The sequence below is a fragment of the Pelophylax lessonae genome (genome assembly GCF_965119305.1).
Source record: "Pelophylax lessonae genome assembly, chromosome: 12".
In the NCBI taxonomy this organism is placed as follows: Eukaryota; Metazoa; Chordata; class Amphibia; order Anura; family Ranidae; genus Pelophylax; species Pelophylax lessonae.
Genome location: NC_138779.1, coordinates 179933863 through 179950770, shown reverse-complemented (window position 1 = coordinate 179950770; position 16908 = coordinate 179933863). Strand labels below are relative to the sequence as shown.

Sequence of the window (16908 nt, the reverse complement as noted above, 5' to 3'; positions counted from 1 at the left end):
AATGGGGAGCAGGTGTGTTAAATTTGGTGTTATCACTCTCACTCTCTCATACTGGTCACTGGAAGTTCAACATGGCACCTCATGACAAAGAACTCTCTGAGGATCTGAAAAAAAGAATCATTGCTCTACATAAAGATTGCCTAGGCTAAAAGAAGTTTGCCAAGACTCTAAAACTGAGCTGCAGCACAGTGGCCAAGACCATACAGCGGTTTAACAGGAGAGATTCCACTCAGAACAGGCCTCGCCATGGTCGACCAAAGAGGTTGAGTGCATGGGCTCAGCGTTATAACCAGAGGTTGTCTTTGGGAAATAGACATATGAGTGATGCCAGCATTGCTGCAGAGGTTGAAGGGGTGGGGGGTCAGCCTGTCAGTGCTCAGACCAAAAGCCACACACTGCATCAAATTGGTCTGCATGGCTGTCGTTCCAGAAGGAAGCCTCTTCTAAAGATGATGCACAAGAAAGCCTGCAGACAGTTTTCTGAAGACAAGCAGACTAAGGACATGGATTACTGGAACCATGTCCTGTAGTCTAATGAGACCAAGATAAACGTATTTGTTTCAGATGGTGTCAAGCGTGTGTAGCAGCAACCAGGTGGGGAGTACAAAGACAAGTTTGTCCTGCCTACAGTCAAGCATGGTGGTGGGAGTGTCATGGTCTGGGGATGCATAAGTGCTGCCAGCACTGGGGAGCTACAGTTCATTGAGGGAACCATGAATGCCAACATGTACTGTGACATACTGAAGCAGAGCATAATCACCTTCCTTTGGAGACTGGGCCGCAGGGCAGTATTCCAACATAACAACCTCAAACACACCTCCAAGATGACCACTGCCTTGCTAAAGAAGCTGAGGGTAAAGGTGATGGACTGGCCAAGCATGTCTCCAGACCTAAACCCTATTGGGCATCTGTTGGGCATCCTCAAACGGAAGGTGGAGGAGCGCAAGGTCTCTAACATCCACCAGCTCCGTGATGTCATCCTGGAGGAGTGGAAGAGGACTCCAGTGGCAACCTGTGAGGCTCTGGTGAACTCCATGCCCAAGAGCAGGGCTTCCCAAACTTTTTTGGGCTGAGACCCACTTCCGAATACAGTTATTTTTCGGGACCCACTTGATTGTATTTGAATATTGTAAAGCTCTACAGAACTTGTTGGTGCTATATAAATGCAAATAATAGTTGTAAGTAATCAGCACCCTCATAGACAGTATAAGGCAGACAGAGGACAGAAATCAACCACCCCAGGACAGTGATCAGCAGGCTATATGGCACTCACCCTCCTTCCTCTCCTAGCGGTCCACAGTGAAGGTGAAGCCCCTGTTTGCCCTCTCCAGGGCCCAGCACACCTCACCCAGAGTCTCAATGACGAGGAGCTCTATGCTGGTCTTGGTGTCCTGGCTCTTCTCCTTCAGATCCTCTACTGGGGTCACAGAAGCTGCCATGAACTCCTGACACCGCCGGGCCACCTGGTCCTTCTATGACACAGAGGCTCCCATCTCTGCCCGCTATAGCTGAGAGAATCCCACCGCCAGTCTAGCCACCACCCCTGCCACCAGCAGGACAGAGGAGCTGGCACTGCACCCCATGAATATATCCTACATAACAGCCCACATAGGTACAAATACAACATTACAATGCCATAGAAATGGTTACTTACTGATGCAGGTATCCTCCTCGCAGGAAATGCAGACCAGCCTTCGTAAACTGCGCGGGCAGGGTCCTGAATCCATCGCAATTTGACTGCTCTGGCTCTCTGTAATTTGCGCAGGCTCGCACAGCACAATTTAAGCGGGCCGGCTCTCAGTGATTTCCGGCTCAGTGCGACCCACTCAAACACAGCTCGCGACCCACCAGTGGGTCCCGACCCACAGTTTGGGAACTGCTGCCCAAGAGGGTTAAGGCAGTGCTGGAAAATAATGGTGGCCACACAAAATATTGACACTTTGGGCCCAATTTGGACATTTTCACTTAGTGGCGTACTCACTTTTGTTGCCAGCAGTTTAGACATTAATAGCTGTGTGTGGAGTTATTTTGAGGGGACAACCTTTACTTTTAATAAACGAATTTCCTTGATACTGTGCAATGAGAGGTCTTTCTCTTCTCTACATATACCTACCCTGAGGATACTTATTGCACCTGATGAACCCGAAAATCTTCCTAGGCTGGTGTTAAGTACCTGCATTTGATTGCAGCTGGAGAAGTGGACATTTGCACAAGTCACCGGTGTCTTTTTCAAGCAAATTCTCATGGGAGAAAATTGTATATTATTTGGGACTATATTATTTAGGAATTTATGAGCACTGTATTTGTATTAATTCATTTCACATAAGAATTTTTTTCACTGGCTGTTTATGAGCACGATCTACCTGTTTTATATTTATACATCATTTGGCATTTATTGTGATAAGACGGGTCACTCTAAGCTTACCTAAAACAGTTATATTGATAATCTATTAATTTTGTATCACAGTTATTGTATTAATCCTTTGCGCAAGTGCAGGGGTGTATATACACTCTATAATTTATTCATCTATCTGGAGTGCCTGTGTGTTTCGGAAGGATTTCAGGATCACAACCCTACTCAAATAACTCAGGTAACGGACAGTTACAGGTCTAGGGGATCTTCTATGGTTCAAAGGGGCTCCTAGGCAGTGCGCTCTTTCCACCACACATGGCATGGATATGCCCAGCGTTTCAGGTATGTGTGAGGCACATAGGTCTGAAAGTGAGCCAGCATTGTATAAATTGTTCCTGCGTGAATGGTTTTCCAGATAATCCAGTTTTTCTGGAATATATTTTTGTGCCTGAGAGGTCTGTTGAAGTGCCACATGTGAGCTCTGAACATCATCTTCTCTATCTGATATATGGTGTTCTGCCTTAAATAGCCTTTTTGTATGGTCTCCCAATTCTTTCCTGAGCTGCTCTATCCCTGCCAGGACAGCTCCGTCCACAGCAACTGTTATGTCGGGAGAAAGTGATGCAGCCACAGCCTGGGCAGTCTTACCATAACAATCTTCTGATAAGGCAGGTGTCAGATGTTCAGCTGGGGCCGGTGCCCCATCCTGTCGGCTATCTTGGAATGCGGGTCCGCCAAAAAAGAGGGGCCAGATCGGGTCGGCGAGGCAGGACCAGAGTGGCTGGGAATCATGAACCGCTCCATAGAGCGATACCCAGCAGCTGTGGCGGGGGTGGGGACGAGACCGTGGGTTGTCGTCCCTGATCTGATTATCTAGCTTTATATACAGACCCAGCAGCAGCAGCCACTGTCTAATGCTCTTTCTGCATGTGGCGCCAGAACTGGGAGTGTTCCTGCTCTTTTCAGAAGGTTACCACCCCCCTGAAGGTCATACCATATAAATAGGGGCACATCAGTGCCCTAAGAGAGAGGTTAGGGGAATCACTGCCAAGATGTAGCTGTTACTCTGTTGGACTGTACCCCCCTTGTGGGGAGCCCAGTCAGGGTTCCCAATGGGGTCTGGAACCTGTGGATCCTTATAGACTTCTAAAATGCCTGGTCTGAAGTCTGTAAAGGGGTTCATATGAGGGGTATCAAAAAACACTTACAATAGGGTGTTGGAGATACAACAACTTTAAGCTTAGTCTATTGCAGTTCACAAATAGGACAGTAGATGTCGCTAATGCTAAGTGATATGCTATGTATTCTCAATGATGTGCATTTCCTGTACACTGTACTGTACTTGTTGGTTATCTCTTCCTGTTCTGTGTTCTTATTACAATGAGAAAGTGACATCTTTGATATCTGTGGTTATGTTCCAATAAAGAAGCCAGTTCCTGTTTACCCCACAATGTCTGATCTGAATGGACTCCGCTGCATCCAGTGATCGCACTCTGCAACATAGGGGACTAGAGAAGATACAGTACAGAGGTCTAACAAGCAGGATGCTGTCCAGAGGAGGCCATATTGCCTTTTTAATGACTACTGTATTTGTGTTACCTTGTAATTTAACCAACCAACCAGGGAAAGGGTGACATGGCAAGAGTGGTGGATGCTCTGGTAGTGAAGGGGTATTATGCTTGGTCCCTTCACTAGCAACTGATTCCCCACATACTGGGACCAACCACGTGGCATAGAGTACCTAGGGACCTAGCTTGGAGTCATGGGAGAGACATGTAGTGGGGCCCCGGTATGGGGGACAAGCATGAAAATGTGGAGTATGGAGAAGTTTCCTGTGTCCAACAGTAACATACAGGACAGAGAAACTGGGAATGAGGTGACAGGACTTCTATGTTGGTGGGGACTGGTACATACTCCGTGGTACTGGCTCAGAAATGCTGCACACCTGGGGAATGGTGTTCTCTAACAGAGTAGTGTCCAGAGTGCTTAGTGTCAACAGTGTAAGAAGTATGGCCACAGATTAAAGTGTTAACTGGCAAGTTGCTTGCTTCTAAGTCTGAAGTACCCCCCTAATGTTGACTTACACATGACCGCGGCTGCCGCATATGGTTTAGGCATTTGTGAGTGCTGTTCACTGTGTCCCCACTAGGGTGCCTTAAGCCCCACCCACAAGTGGTTTGAATAAAAAACAGATCCCCACATGAACACAAATAATGTTGATCAGGCATCACTCCTGCTGTGCTCTTGTATTCTGACAGGAGAGGTTTAATACCACTTTAACATTACCAGGAAAAATACAATTCTTGGGTAATAGTGGACCATTTCCAAATTTGCAGCTTTGAACACCCCCTTTGTTTGCTTATGAAAGAGTCTGTCCTGAGGGTTCAAAGAGCACATTTATTATTTGTATGGCCTTCAGTCAATGCAAACACAGCTATTTTGTCTTATGACAAAAAGTTGTATCTCTTGAGTACACAGCACTTTAATTTTATTTCCACTTTTGAAGTTGAATTTGAGAAACCCCCACTATATGTTTGTTATGTGTTCCCATTCACATACCATGCCAAAAATTATTTTTCAAAAATATTTTTACCTATTTAAAGTCCATACACACTGGGCTGTATGGACAAAAATGCATATTGTACAGATATTTAGGAGCGTTTAGCATTTTTTTCTGTCATAAAACCCCTCTCAGATACACAAACCAGAAGGGTTTTTTCTGACTCTAAATGCTGAGCTTAAAATATGCCTTTAAACATCCAAATGTGCATGGACACATAGAATTACATTGAGCTGCTTCTACAAGCAAAACTTCTGTAGAAGCAACGTTTTTTTAAGCCCAGTGTGCATGTGATGTCACATGCCTGATGAAGGGGTCCTGCCAGGATCCGAAATTGTGCACTATATCTCCTGTGATGTGATCATTGTTCAACAAGATTTGGATGTATTTGATGATCTGCGGTGTGCTGGAAAATATGTGCATTTGATTGGTGGACACAGTGGACACAGGAGGGGTGCGTAGCACGCCCCTAACCCGGAACAGAGTTTAAATCTAGTTTAAAACTGATAATGAGATCTGTCAACATTGTATAGACTGGGATAATTAAGTTAAACATTACTTCACAACCAGTGGCGGCTGGTGCTCAGAATTTTTGAGGGGGGGGGGGGGGGGGCGCAAACAGAAAAATGTAATAGGCATTGCTTTGCTGCAAAAAACACTGTAAAAAATTGCGTGACTTTGAGGTCACAAAAGTGTGAAAGGGGCCTTCAGTAATTAAGGCATAGCGTGCCCCCTTTCAATGCACAGAGACCAGTAATCCCCCTTTCAATGCACAGGGACCTGCGTGCCCCCTTTCAATGCACAGGGACCTGCATGCCCCCTTTCAATGCACAGGGACCTGCGTGGCCCTTTCAATGCACAGAGACCAGCGTGCCCCCTTTCAATGCAGAGATGCCAGCGTGCCCCCTTTCAATGCACAGATACCAGGGTGCCCCCTTTCAATGCACAGAGACCAGCGTGCCCCCTTTCAATGCACAGATCCCAGCGTGCTCCCTTTCAATGCACAGATACCAGCGTGCCCCCTTTCAATGCAGAGATGCCAGCGTGCCCCTTTTCAATGCAGAGATGCCAGCATGCCCCCTTTCAATGCAGAGATGCCAGCGTGCCCCCTTTCAATGCACAGATGCCAACGTGCCCCCTTTCAATGCAGAGTGAACAGCGTGCCAAGCCCCCCCCCCCCCGAGACCAGTGCACTTACCTGTAGCGGCTGCTTCTCTTCAGTCCCCTGACATCTCCTGGAGTCCTCAGTCCTTCCGCCTCCTCCTCGGCCAATGGCATGGGGTTTGTCTTTCGGCCAATTAGGAAGCGCGTATCGGACCCACTTCCTGATTGGCCAGGAGGAGGATCCGTGTGACAATATTGAATTTTCATTCGCCCCGGGTCCACCCTTTGCTGAAGCCTATTAGAGCCTCTGGCTCTAATCAGGTGACTAAAAAAAAAAAAAAAAAAGCCCCATTGAACTCTACTATGTGTCTGGCGCCCCGCATGTAGATTAGGGGGCCGGACGCATGGATAGGGGGGGCGGCGCCCCTGCCCCCCCAACGCACTGGCCGCCACTGTTCACAACCCCCTTCTTAACATGACATAGCAGGGAAGAGATTGGTAGGATTTTTAAGCATTTACCCATTGCTTTACAGTGGGGAAAATAATTGTTTGATCTCCAGCAGATTTCGGAAGTTTGCCCACTTACAAAGAAATGAAGGGTCTATAATTTTTATCGTAGGTGTATTTTAAATTATAGAGAAAGAATATCAACCAAAATTCTAGAAAAAAAAAGAAACATGATACAAATGTTATATATGGAGTTGCAGTTCAGTAAGTAAAATAAGTATTTGATCCCCCACCAACCAACAATAATTTTGGCTTTCACAGATTGGCTACAGTATGTGCTCATGTGGTACACAGATTAGTTCTGTCAATTTAAGAAGGTTTTCCTAACGACAACTCGTTATGTGTATAAAAGACACCTGCCTACAGAATCTCTGTCTTCCATTCAAACGTCACCATCATGGGCAAGACCAAAGAGCTGTCAAAGTACGTCAGGGACAAGATTGTAGACCTGCACAAGGCTGGAATGGACTACAAGACCATCAGCAAGAAGCTTGATGAGAAGGAGACAACTGTTGGAGCGATTATTCGCAAATGGAAGAAATACAAAATAACCTTCAGTCACCCTCAGTCTGGAGCTCCATGCAAGATTTCGCCTCATGGGGTAAGGATGATCATGGGTAAAGCAAAGAATCAGCCCCGAACTACACAGGAGGAGCTTGTGAATGATCTCAAGGCAGTTGGGACCACAGTCACCAAACAAACAAGTGGTAACACAATACGCCGCCATGGATTAAAATTCTGCAGCGCCCACACAAGGTCCCCCTCCTCAAGAAGGCACATGTACAGGCTCGTGTGAAGTTTGCCAATAAACATCTAAAAAATTCAGAGAAGGATTGGGAAAGTGCTGTGGTCAAATGAGACCAAAATTAGGCTCTCTGGCTTTAACGTGACTCACCAAGTTTGGAGGAAGAAAAATGCTGACTATGACCCTAAGAACACCATCCCTACAGTCAAGCACGGAGGTGGAAACATTATGCTTTGGGGCCGTTTCTCTGCTAAAAGTACAGGCCAACTTTGCCGCATTGAGGGGCAATGGTCGGGGGCCAAGTATTGTAAAATCTTGGATGATAATGACCAAAAACATACCACCAAGGGAACAAAGGAGTGACTCGGGAAAAGCACATTAAAGTGGAGTTCCACCCTAATTTTATACTTACCTCCATCTTCTCGCTCCGGGTCACCTGAAAAAGAAATGGATAATCGCATTATTTTTTTTTTTTTACTTACCTCGTAGCGAAGAAAATATACTTACCTTACTTCCTTCTTCCTCCTTCCTCGGCCGCGGCCTGTCGTCACTTCCTGGCTCTGCAATGATTCCTGGGAGCTGAACGTCATAGCTCCCAGGAATCATTGCGCCTGCACCGGCCCCGACGTCAGTTCCGGGGCGCGCGCGTCACCCCCTTCTAAACAGCTTCTGGGCATGCCCAGAAGCTGTGGAGGGATGACGCGCGCGACCCGGAAGTGACGTCGGGGCCGGCGCAGGGCATCGTGGGACCGAAGAAGGCGGGAGAGGACCCCGAAGAGGATCTCGCTGGCTTCAAGCTGCCCACATCTGAGATGGCAGCGCTGGACAAGACGTTTTCAAGGTAAGTATTTGTCCTAACAGGTAAGTGCAACCCGGGACAGATCAGGGGCTAGCCATTGTGGAATGCACTAGCCCTGACTGTCCCGGGGGTATTTAAAAAAAAAAAAAAAAATCCAAGGGTGGAACTCCGCTTTAAGGTCATGGGTCTCCAGACCTTAATCCTATAGAACAGTGGTCCTCAACTCCGGTCCTCAGGGCCCACTAACAGGCCAGATTTTAAGTATTACCTTGGGGAGATGCAGACTAGAGTACTGCAATCACTGAGCAGCAAATGATATCACCTGGGATGTATTTCAGTTATCTTGCAAATCTGGCCTGTTAGTGGGCCCTGTAGGCCAGGGTTGAGGACCACTGCTATAGAAAATGTATGGAGGGAGCTGAAACTTCGAGTTGCCAAGTGACAGCCAAGAAACCTTAAGGATTTAGAGAAGATCTGTAAAGAGGAGTGCACCAAAATCCCTTCTATCTGTGTAAACCTGGTAACCAATTACAAGAAACGTCTTCCTTTGTGCTTGCCAACAAGGTTTTCTCCACCAAGTACTAAGTCATGTTTTGCTTGGGGATCAAATGCCTATTTTACTCACTGAACTGCCAATCAATTTATAACATTTGAATCACTTGTTTTTTCTGCATTTTTAGTTGATTTTCTGTCACTATCATTAAAAACAAACCTATTATAAAAATAAATGATAGACCCTTCATTTCTTTGTAAGTGGGCAAACTTACAAAATCTGCAGGGGATAAAATAATTATTTTCCCCACTGTATATGTGCCATCATGGAGGCCCTCATAGACTAGTGTTAGTTGGAAATGTTTGTATTGTTTATCTTTGTATTGTGACAGAATAAAACCAGACTCTGCTCTTTCCTAATTTGCATCTTTTTTGTAGTGCCACATCTCCAGTGGTAATTCTGTTGCAGACCGAACAAATCTATCTTAAATTGCTGCTCAGGAATGCAGGTACAGGGGTCGCAAATACACAACAAAAATTGTTATTAGTCTTTGCCAACTAAGACAGCCCATAGATGATGTGATTATCTTTCCTTCCATCACGGGTGGAAGAAAAGAAAATTGAGAAATTTCTCAATCAACGCAGTCAGTGTTGATGGGGGAATCCCTCCCGTGGTAATATTGTAGACCTACGTCGCCAGAAACTCCCCTTTCTGGGTCGCTCCCGCTGTATTCGGTCACAGCGGGAGTCGGGCCAGGGGAGGAGCAGCGGCGATCGCCGCTGCTCTTCCCCGATCGTCGGGAAATCAAGTGTGGAGATCCGCCCGCTTGTGTAAACACAAGCGGGCGGATCTCCTAAGTGACAGGCAGGGTCAGGTTGCAGGGTTCAGCATAGCTGAACCTGCAATCTGTCCTTGTGTCACTCAGTCACCTCCCCCCACACACGTTAGTAAGCACCAGGCATACATTAACCCCTCCCTCTCCAATAAAATTAACCCCTTCCCTGCCAGTGTCATTTTTACAGTAACAGTGCATATATATAGCACTGATTACTGTAGTAATGTCACTGGCACCCCCAAAAGTGTCAAAAATGTCAGTCAGGGGTGCGATCTGTCCGCCACAATGTCGCAGTCCCGCAACAAAAAAAAAAAAATCGCAGATCGCCGCCATTACTCGTTAAAAAAAAACGCCAAAAATGACAGAAATCTTTCCCTTAGTTAGTAAACGCAATAACTTTTGCGCAAACCAATCAAAATACGCTTATTGTGATTTTTTCTACCAAACATAGGTAGCAGAAAACAAATTGGCCAAAAATTTAAAAAAATTTTGATTTTTACATTTTTTTGGGGGGGGGGGGGAATTTCATATAAAAAAAATGTGAAAAATAGTTACTTTTTCAAAATTTATGCTCTTTTTTTGTTTATAGCGCAAAAAGTAAAAATCGCACAGGTGATCAAATACCACCAAAAGAAAGCTCCGTTTGTGGAAAAAAAAAGGTTTGGGTATGGTGTCGCACGACCGCGCAATTGTCAGTTAAAGTCGCACAGTGCCGAATCGCAAAAAGTGGCCCAGACGTAAGACAGAAAAATCCTCTAGTGGTAAAGTGGTTAAAAACATTGTAAAACAAAACAAGCCTAATTGTCCTTTGGTGCCTCTAGTTAGTGTTGGTTTAAACCTGCCATTCTCAACCAATGTTTCATGGAAACCCAGGGTTCCTTCAAAAGGTTGCTAGGGGTTCTTGAGCTGCTGCTGAATAAACTCCTATTTGATGGTTCCTGCAAAGTTCCATGTCCAATGCCACTTGGTAAAGGTAGTGGTATGACAAACACCAATGATTTGTTTAGCGGTTTGTAAGGGTGACATGCAGACTACTACTGTAAGGGGGCACTTTTCTCACTGGCCATTAATGTACGGATAGTTGAGGAAAGTGGAAAAATTGTTCTGAACCAACAAAGGTATCTTATTGGTATTGCTGTCTCTTAATGAATTGATGTTGATAGAGGTGATCTGTTTTCCAGGCAGGAAGCTTCTACACCCCAGAGGATCTCTACCACTGCTAAGAGGTCCAGAAATAACTTTACTCCAAAAAAAAGTCACAGGGTTAATCCAAAAACTGTCCAAAGCATCTTGGAGGTCCAAAAACATCCCTCTCAGTGGGGCTTGAGATTGAAAACAATGTGAATCGACTAGACGTGAACTGGACCTTTAGTGATATTTCCACCAGCATGGATACAAGTAAGGTCATGTCAGCAGCTGGTTTGTTAGTCAAACCAGCTACTCTTTGGATTGTCCCCTGACTTTTTTTTTTGGAAAAAAAACACATATGAGCCTTTTAGCAGTGGTGTGGTGCTTCAGTTTACATATTTATCAATGTAGGAGGGAATTCTTCCAACTGACCACCAATGTAAGGGGCATTCTTCTCACTGACCACTAATGTAAGGGGCATTTTTTCCCACTCACCACCAATGTAAGGGGCATTTTTCCCACTCACCACCAATGTAAGGAGCATTTTTTCCCACTCACCACCAATGTAAGGGGCATTTTTCCCACTCACCACCAATGTAAGGGGCATTTTTCCCACTCACCACCAATGTAGGTGGCATTCTTCTGACTCACCACCAATGTAGGGGACATTGTTCCCATTGACCCGTGATAAATTGATTTTGGCAGGGGTTCTCTGAGACCTGAAATGTATTTCAAGGCTTTTTCCTGGGTAAAAGGATTGAGAAAGGCTGTTTTAAATTATTTACTAAGTCCCTACATGCGTTTATTGGGGCCAGAACCTGGACTGTCACTGTCCTCACACACAGATTGATGTGTCAATACTGTGCAATCCTATTACTAGGCAATTATATTAAGACCACAGCTCACACTGTAGACGGGTACCTGGCTTGTACATCCTCATTTGTTTGTCAGAGAGGTCAATGACTGGACATTGATATGAAACTGCTGATGGCTCTGTGGTTTTAAGACAAAGAAGTCACTGCAACTTCGTGGAGACAGAGGACGGCTGGGAAGGAACGACAGCTAAGGTAAAAAATGAACTTTTTGAGAGTCCGGGATCATATTTAAACAATACCTAATGCATTGAAACTAAGAGTCACTACCTAAAACTTTTTTTTTTTGTATTAATGGACAGATGTGGTTAGTTTAGCTGGTGTAAGTTAATTTACCGATTTGGGTTTTAGGACACCTTAAAGTGTATGCTACACCGAAAAATAAGATTCAATATCTGTGTTGTGTTGCTCACATAAGTCTCACTAAATGTGGTCTGTCATTTTTTAATTACAATTTTATTAATTTGTCAGTTTAAAATTCTTTTGTTAGTGGTAAATGTCTAATGATTCTGCCAGTTTCCCTTGTTTCTTTTTCAAACTGACCGTGCCAAGCAAGGAAGCAAATATTGTATATATATATATATATATATATATATATATATATACACACACACACACACACACACACACACACATATTTATTCTGGATTAGGGATTCAAAAAAAGTATTGAACCCATTAGACAGGCGACTAGTATTTTTAAAGGCTGAACTCAGCAATTGCAATCTATTTAGTTTACTCAACACAGGTTTCCTTTAACATAGTTAGGACCCCTTTTAGGTATTTATTTATATCCCATTGCTGGAAATTTCACTTCCTACCCCAGACACATTGGGAAGTTAGAGGAGATCACTCCAAAGTGAGGAAAATCCAATCTAATCTTTTATTCCTTTTGTATTGAACTGTATTGTAATTGTACTGTCCCCATTAATTAATTGTAAAGCGCTGCATAAACTGTTAATGCTATATTCATCCTGTATAATAATAATAATAATTTAGATAGTTGTCACCGGAAGTGCTATTCCTATTGGAAGTTTTCTCCTGTCCTCCCTGTTCAATTAAAAACTCCAAGTTTTGTATTTTCCATTATTTTCTATCCAGGTGACAATTAGGGATGATCGAACGGTTCGGGTCGACCATCGGTTCGGCCCGAACATTGGGTGTTCGAGGTTCGGCCGAATTTAGAACTTTTTGCCCAAAAAGTTCAGAATTCGGCAACCAGAACCGCCCAAAATGCAATGCTTCAGGAAATGGGCTTTAAAAGCCCGCGATTGGACCAGAACCATTAGCAAAAGCCAATTGAGGGGGCAGGAGAATGCTAGGAATGTGATTGGAGTGACTAGGGGGTCCCTAGACCAATCATTAGTGAATACGCCCCCCAGTATATAAGATCGCCCCCGCCATATTCCTAGCATTGTTATACTGGACATGGAAGAGAGTGGAAGCAGTTCTGTTAATTTTACTTTAAAAGTGTCATTTAGCTATTTATCAGTGTGAGGAAAGGGATATCTAGTGTAGTTAGAGTGCTCCTTTACACTTAAGTTAGCTTCAAAAATTGAATTTCTGTAGGGAAAGTATTAAGTGTAAGGGGACCGTAGTGTAGTGTAGGGTTAACTGGCAGTGACTGCTATGGCAGGGTGACAAAACCCTTCCATAGCAGGGTGACCGCTATAGAAAAAAGATCATTTTTCTGAATAGCTTCGGCACACCCATATGGCTTCTCACCAGCCAAGCATTTTTTATGCTGCAGGGGCTGCCACTGCCAGTGCTTTTTTGAGGACATGTTTGATGTCAGACATGACATCTGAACATGTGTATAGGGGGTATATATAGACATATATGTCTGAATATATACCCCTAGACATATATAGGTGTGATAGTAGCAGAAATAAATGCTTGCGCTAATGAAATCATTTACAGTAATATATTTCTGCTACTATCACACCTATATATGTCTAGGGGTATATATTCAGACATATATGTGTATATATACCCCCTATACACATGTTCAGATGTTTTGCCTGCCTCAAAAGAACCCCAAAAAAATGCCAAAAAAAACGCTAGCGTCAAAAAAAAAAAAAAATGCCCAGGTGTATTTTTGCTGCCATTTTTTGGGGGGTTTTGGAGGCAGGCAAAACATCTGAACTTGTGCACAGTACCACTATACACAAGTTCAGATGTTTTTCCTGACTGCAAAGATCCCAAAAAAAATGCCTTCTGTAACGGCAAGGTGTTACAGGAGCGAAGCAAACCCCCTGTCAGAAAGTTTTCTAATACAAACGATCTTTTTTTTTTTTCATGGTTCTGGACATGCTACAGAGCTGAAACTTCACATGTACACTTTTTAGACCCCCCAGATCTGAAATCCAAAGTAAAAATCAAAAAATCTCTTTTTTTTTTAAAAAATTTTTTAATAATTGGCTTTTTTTATCAAAAATGAAAATTTTTAAGAACTTTTTTTTGTGTGATTTTTGTGTCTGGGGGGTCTAAAAGGTGTACCTGTGAAGTTTCAGCTCTGTAGCATGTCCAGAACCAGAAAAAAAGATCATATAGGTGTAAAAGTTAAAGGAGGGTCCCGACCCACATCCCTGTTCTACTGAAATATTATCTTTTTTTTTTTCCATGGTTCTGGACATGCTACTGAAACTTCACATGCACACCTTTTAGACCCCCCAGATACTAAATCCAAAGTAAAAATCAAAAAATCTCTCTCTTTTTTTTTTTTTTTTTTTTCAATAATTGGCTTTTTTTTATCAAAAATGAAAATTTTTAAGAACTTTTTTTTGTGTGATTAATAGTTAATGGGGCATGACCCAGAACCCTAGGCACTTTTTAGGGGCATTTATTGGGTTTTAGGGCTTCAAAATGGTGTTTTTTGATTACCGAAGTTCGGGTCCCATTGATTTCAATGGGGTTCTGAAATCTGGGCCGAACTTTTGGAAAATTCGGGTGTTCTGGTCGAACCAAACTTTTCAAAAGTTCGATCATCCTTAGTGACAATGATCACCACAATAAATAAAGTAGGGTCATTTTCCCAGACCGATGCAGACGGTAATAAAACTTGACAAGGGTCCTCACATTTTCATACTTGGGTTTACTTACACTTCAAAGTCTACATATACAGTATTCGTCTCAGATCTCCCGCTGGTGGATATAATGCATTTTAGTATGCTTCATTAATTGCACAACATATATAACACTTCAAAACTGCTTTTGTTTTATTATTGTTATTATTATTAATAATAATTAATAAATATAGGTGCATACACTAGATGAAAGAGTTAAAAAAACACACCATAAATGACGCACTAGCAGCACTGAATCATATGTCCCAACATACAATTAAAATCGGTATATGGGAAACAAAGTCAATAAATATCATGCACTGTGCCCGAAATGTCCTCTAGAGATGACAGTCCAAAAAGGTCAAGATCCTCAAAAGATCGTCACACAAAAAGGACCCTTCACCTCACCACGGTGCACACCCCTATGGTTATGAACTCACCAGATATATAGTAAATGTGAGCCCAGAAACCTTGCCGTTAGCAGGCCGATACCGGACCATCCGACCACCACAGAACCCTGGATGAGGAACCAGACTCCACCAGAAAGAACCCTGGTTTAACTCAGACAGCCTAGTGACCGTTGCATAGGATGATCTCACTTGGGGCCAATCGATCGATTGTAGTGCATGCAAGAATAATAAGGTCTCATAGCGTAATATTGTTTAAATGGAACCTCTTTATTTTCCCAAACAAACCATACCCCTGAAGCAATTGCACTTACAAAGAAAATCTATATATCAAGCATATCAAGCATGAATATGGAAGGAAGGTGAACCTGCGTGCTGCAGCCGGTCCCCGTGCTGTTTGCTCGCCGCTTGGTACCTAGCTGACACGAACATCCGGGTCCGGCGTCTGACGTAGGCGTCCCTCGTGACCGCGTGACCACACCCTTGGGCGTCTACGTCGGACACCGGGACGCCTACGTCAGACGCCGGACCCGGATGTTCGTGTCAGCTAGGTACTAAGCGGCGAGCAAACAGCACGGGGACCGGCTGCAGCACGCAGGTTCACCTTCCTTCCATATTCATGCTTGATATATAAAGTTTTTTTGTAAGTGCAATTGCTTCAGGGGTATGGTTTGTTTGGGAAAATGGGCTATGAGACCTTATTATTCTTGCATGCACTACGATCGATCGATTGGCCCCAAGTGAGATCATCCTATGCAACGGTCGTTAGGCTGTCTGAGTTAAACCAGGGTTCTTTCTGGTGGAGTCTGGTTCCTCATCCAGGGTTCTGTGGTGGTCGGATGGTCCGGTATCGGCCTGCTAACAGCAAGGTTTCTGGGCTCACATTTACTATATATCTGGTGAGTTCATAACCATAGGGGTGTGCACCGTGGTGAGGTGAAGGGTCCTTTTTGTGTGACGATCGTTTGAGGATCTTGACCTTTTTGGACTGTCATCTCTAGAGGACATTTCGGGCACAGTGCATGATATTTATTGACTTTGTTTCCCATATACCGATTTTAATTGTATGTTGGGACATATGATTCAGCGCTGCTAGTGCGTCATTTATGGTGTGTTTTTTTAACTCTTTCATCTAGTGTATGCACCTATATTTATTCTGTTCATTTTTATAGCAGTTGCTTTTACATTCATTGATGTCATTTACATTTATGTCATTTTAATGTTATTTATTTTTTAAGCGCCGTGTGAGCAAGTTTTAGTCCCTCCTTTGCCTACATTTTTATTCTTGCTCCCTTGTATAGATTAATAATAATTAGTTTGTGCTATTGCACTCTTTTTAAAAGTTACATCTACACAGACTTTTTGCTTCTCAAATCTCTATGGTCCATGGACACCAACTTATGTCAGCCTGGAAAGCCACTCATTTGACATTTACATTTACAAAACATTTCTAAAAGATTCAACCAGCTTTATTGATAGTCTTAAAATATCTTTTAAACTCCAAGCTAGGAGTGAATATAGGTAAACCTGTATTAAGAAAGGAGCCAATACACTGATAACAGTGGCCTCATGGTGCCTGGAGAGTGGATTATGAACGTCAAAGTACACCTGCTGCAAACCAGGAACCCAAAATGTCTCAAACCCACCTCCAGGTTCACGTAACACATAACACCGGCATGTGTATGTCTTATTGCCCAGTTGGAAATTGCCCACATTGTGTTGTTGGATAGACTAAAGTGTGTATCCAGACTTTTCCAAAACTCAAAGCATCGAACTGCTTGAGGCTCGGTGAAGACTGGAGTTTGAAAACCTGCTCCACTGAGCCTTGTTTTGTAGGCATCGAATGGTTCATGCGAAGGTTCTGATTTATCCAGGCCATGGTATATCTAGTAGTTAAGGAAAAAGGGGGGAGACCCCAAGGAGTTCCAAAAGAGGGGAGGAGGGAAATTAGGCAAACTGTGGTTTATCCCAAAATAGTATAAAAATACATTTTAATCATCACAAAAATTCAAAATTGCAGCTAACAATATAGCAGACTTCA

General features: G+C 43.6%; 1 protein-coding gene across 1 annotated transcript in view; it reads left to right on the top strand.

The window, feature by feature from the left end:
• The first annotated feature begins 11416 nt into the window (after positions 1-11416).
• LOC309568694 (uncharacterized protein) overlaps positions 11417-16908 on the top strand; it is a 29922-nt gene continuing 24430 nt past the window's right edge. Inside the window, exon 1 of the mRNA XM_082274435.1 lies at positions 11417-11591. The gene's annotated coding sequence lies outside the window, so the exon portion shown is untranslated. The remainder of the gene's footprint in view (positions 11592-16908) is intronic.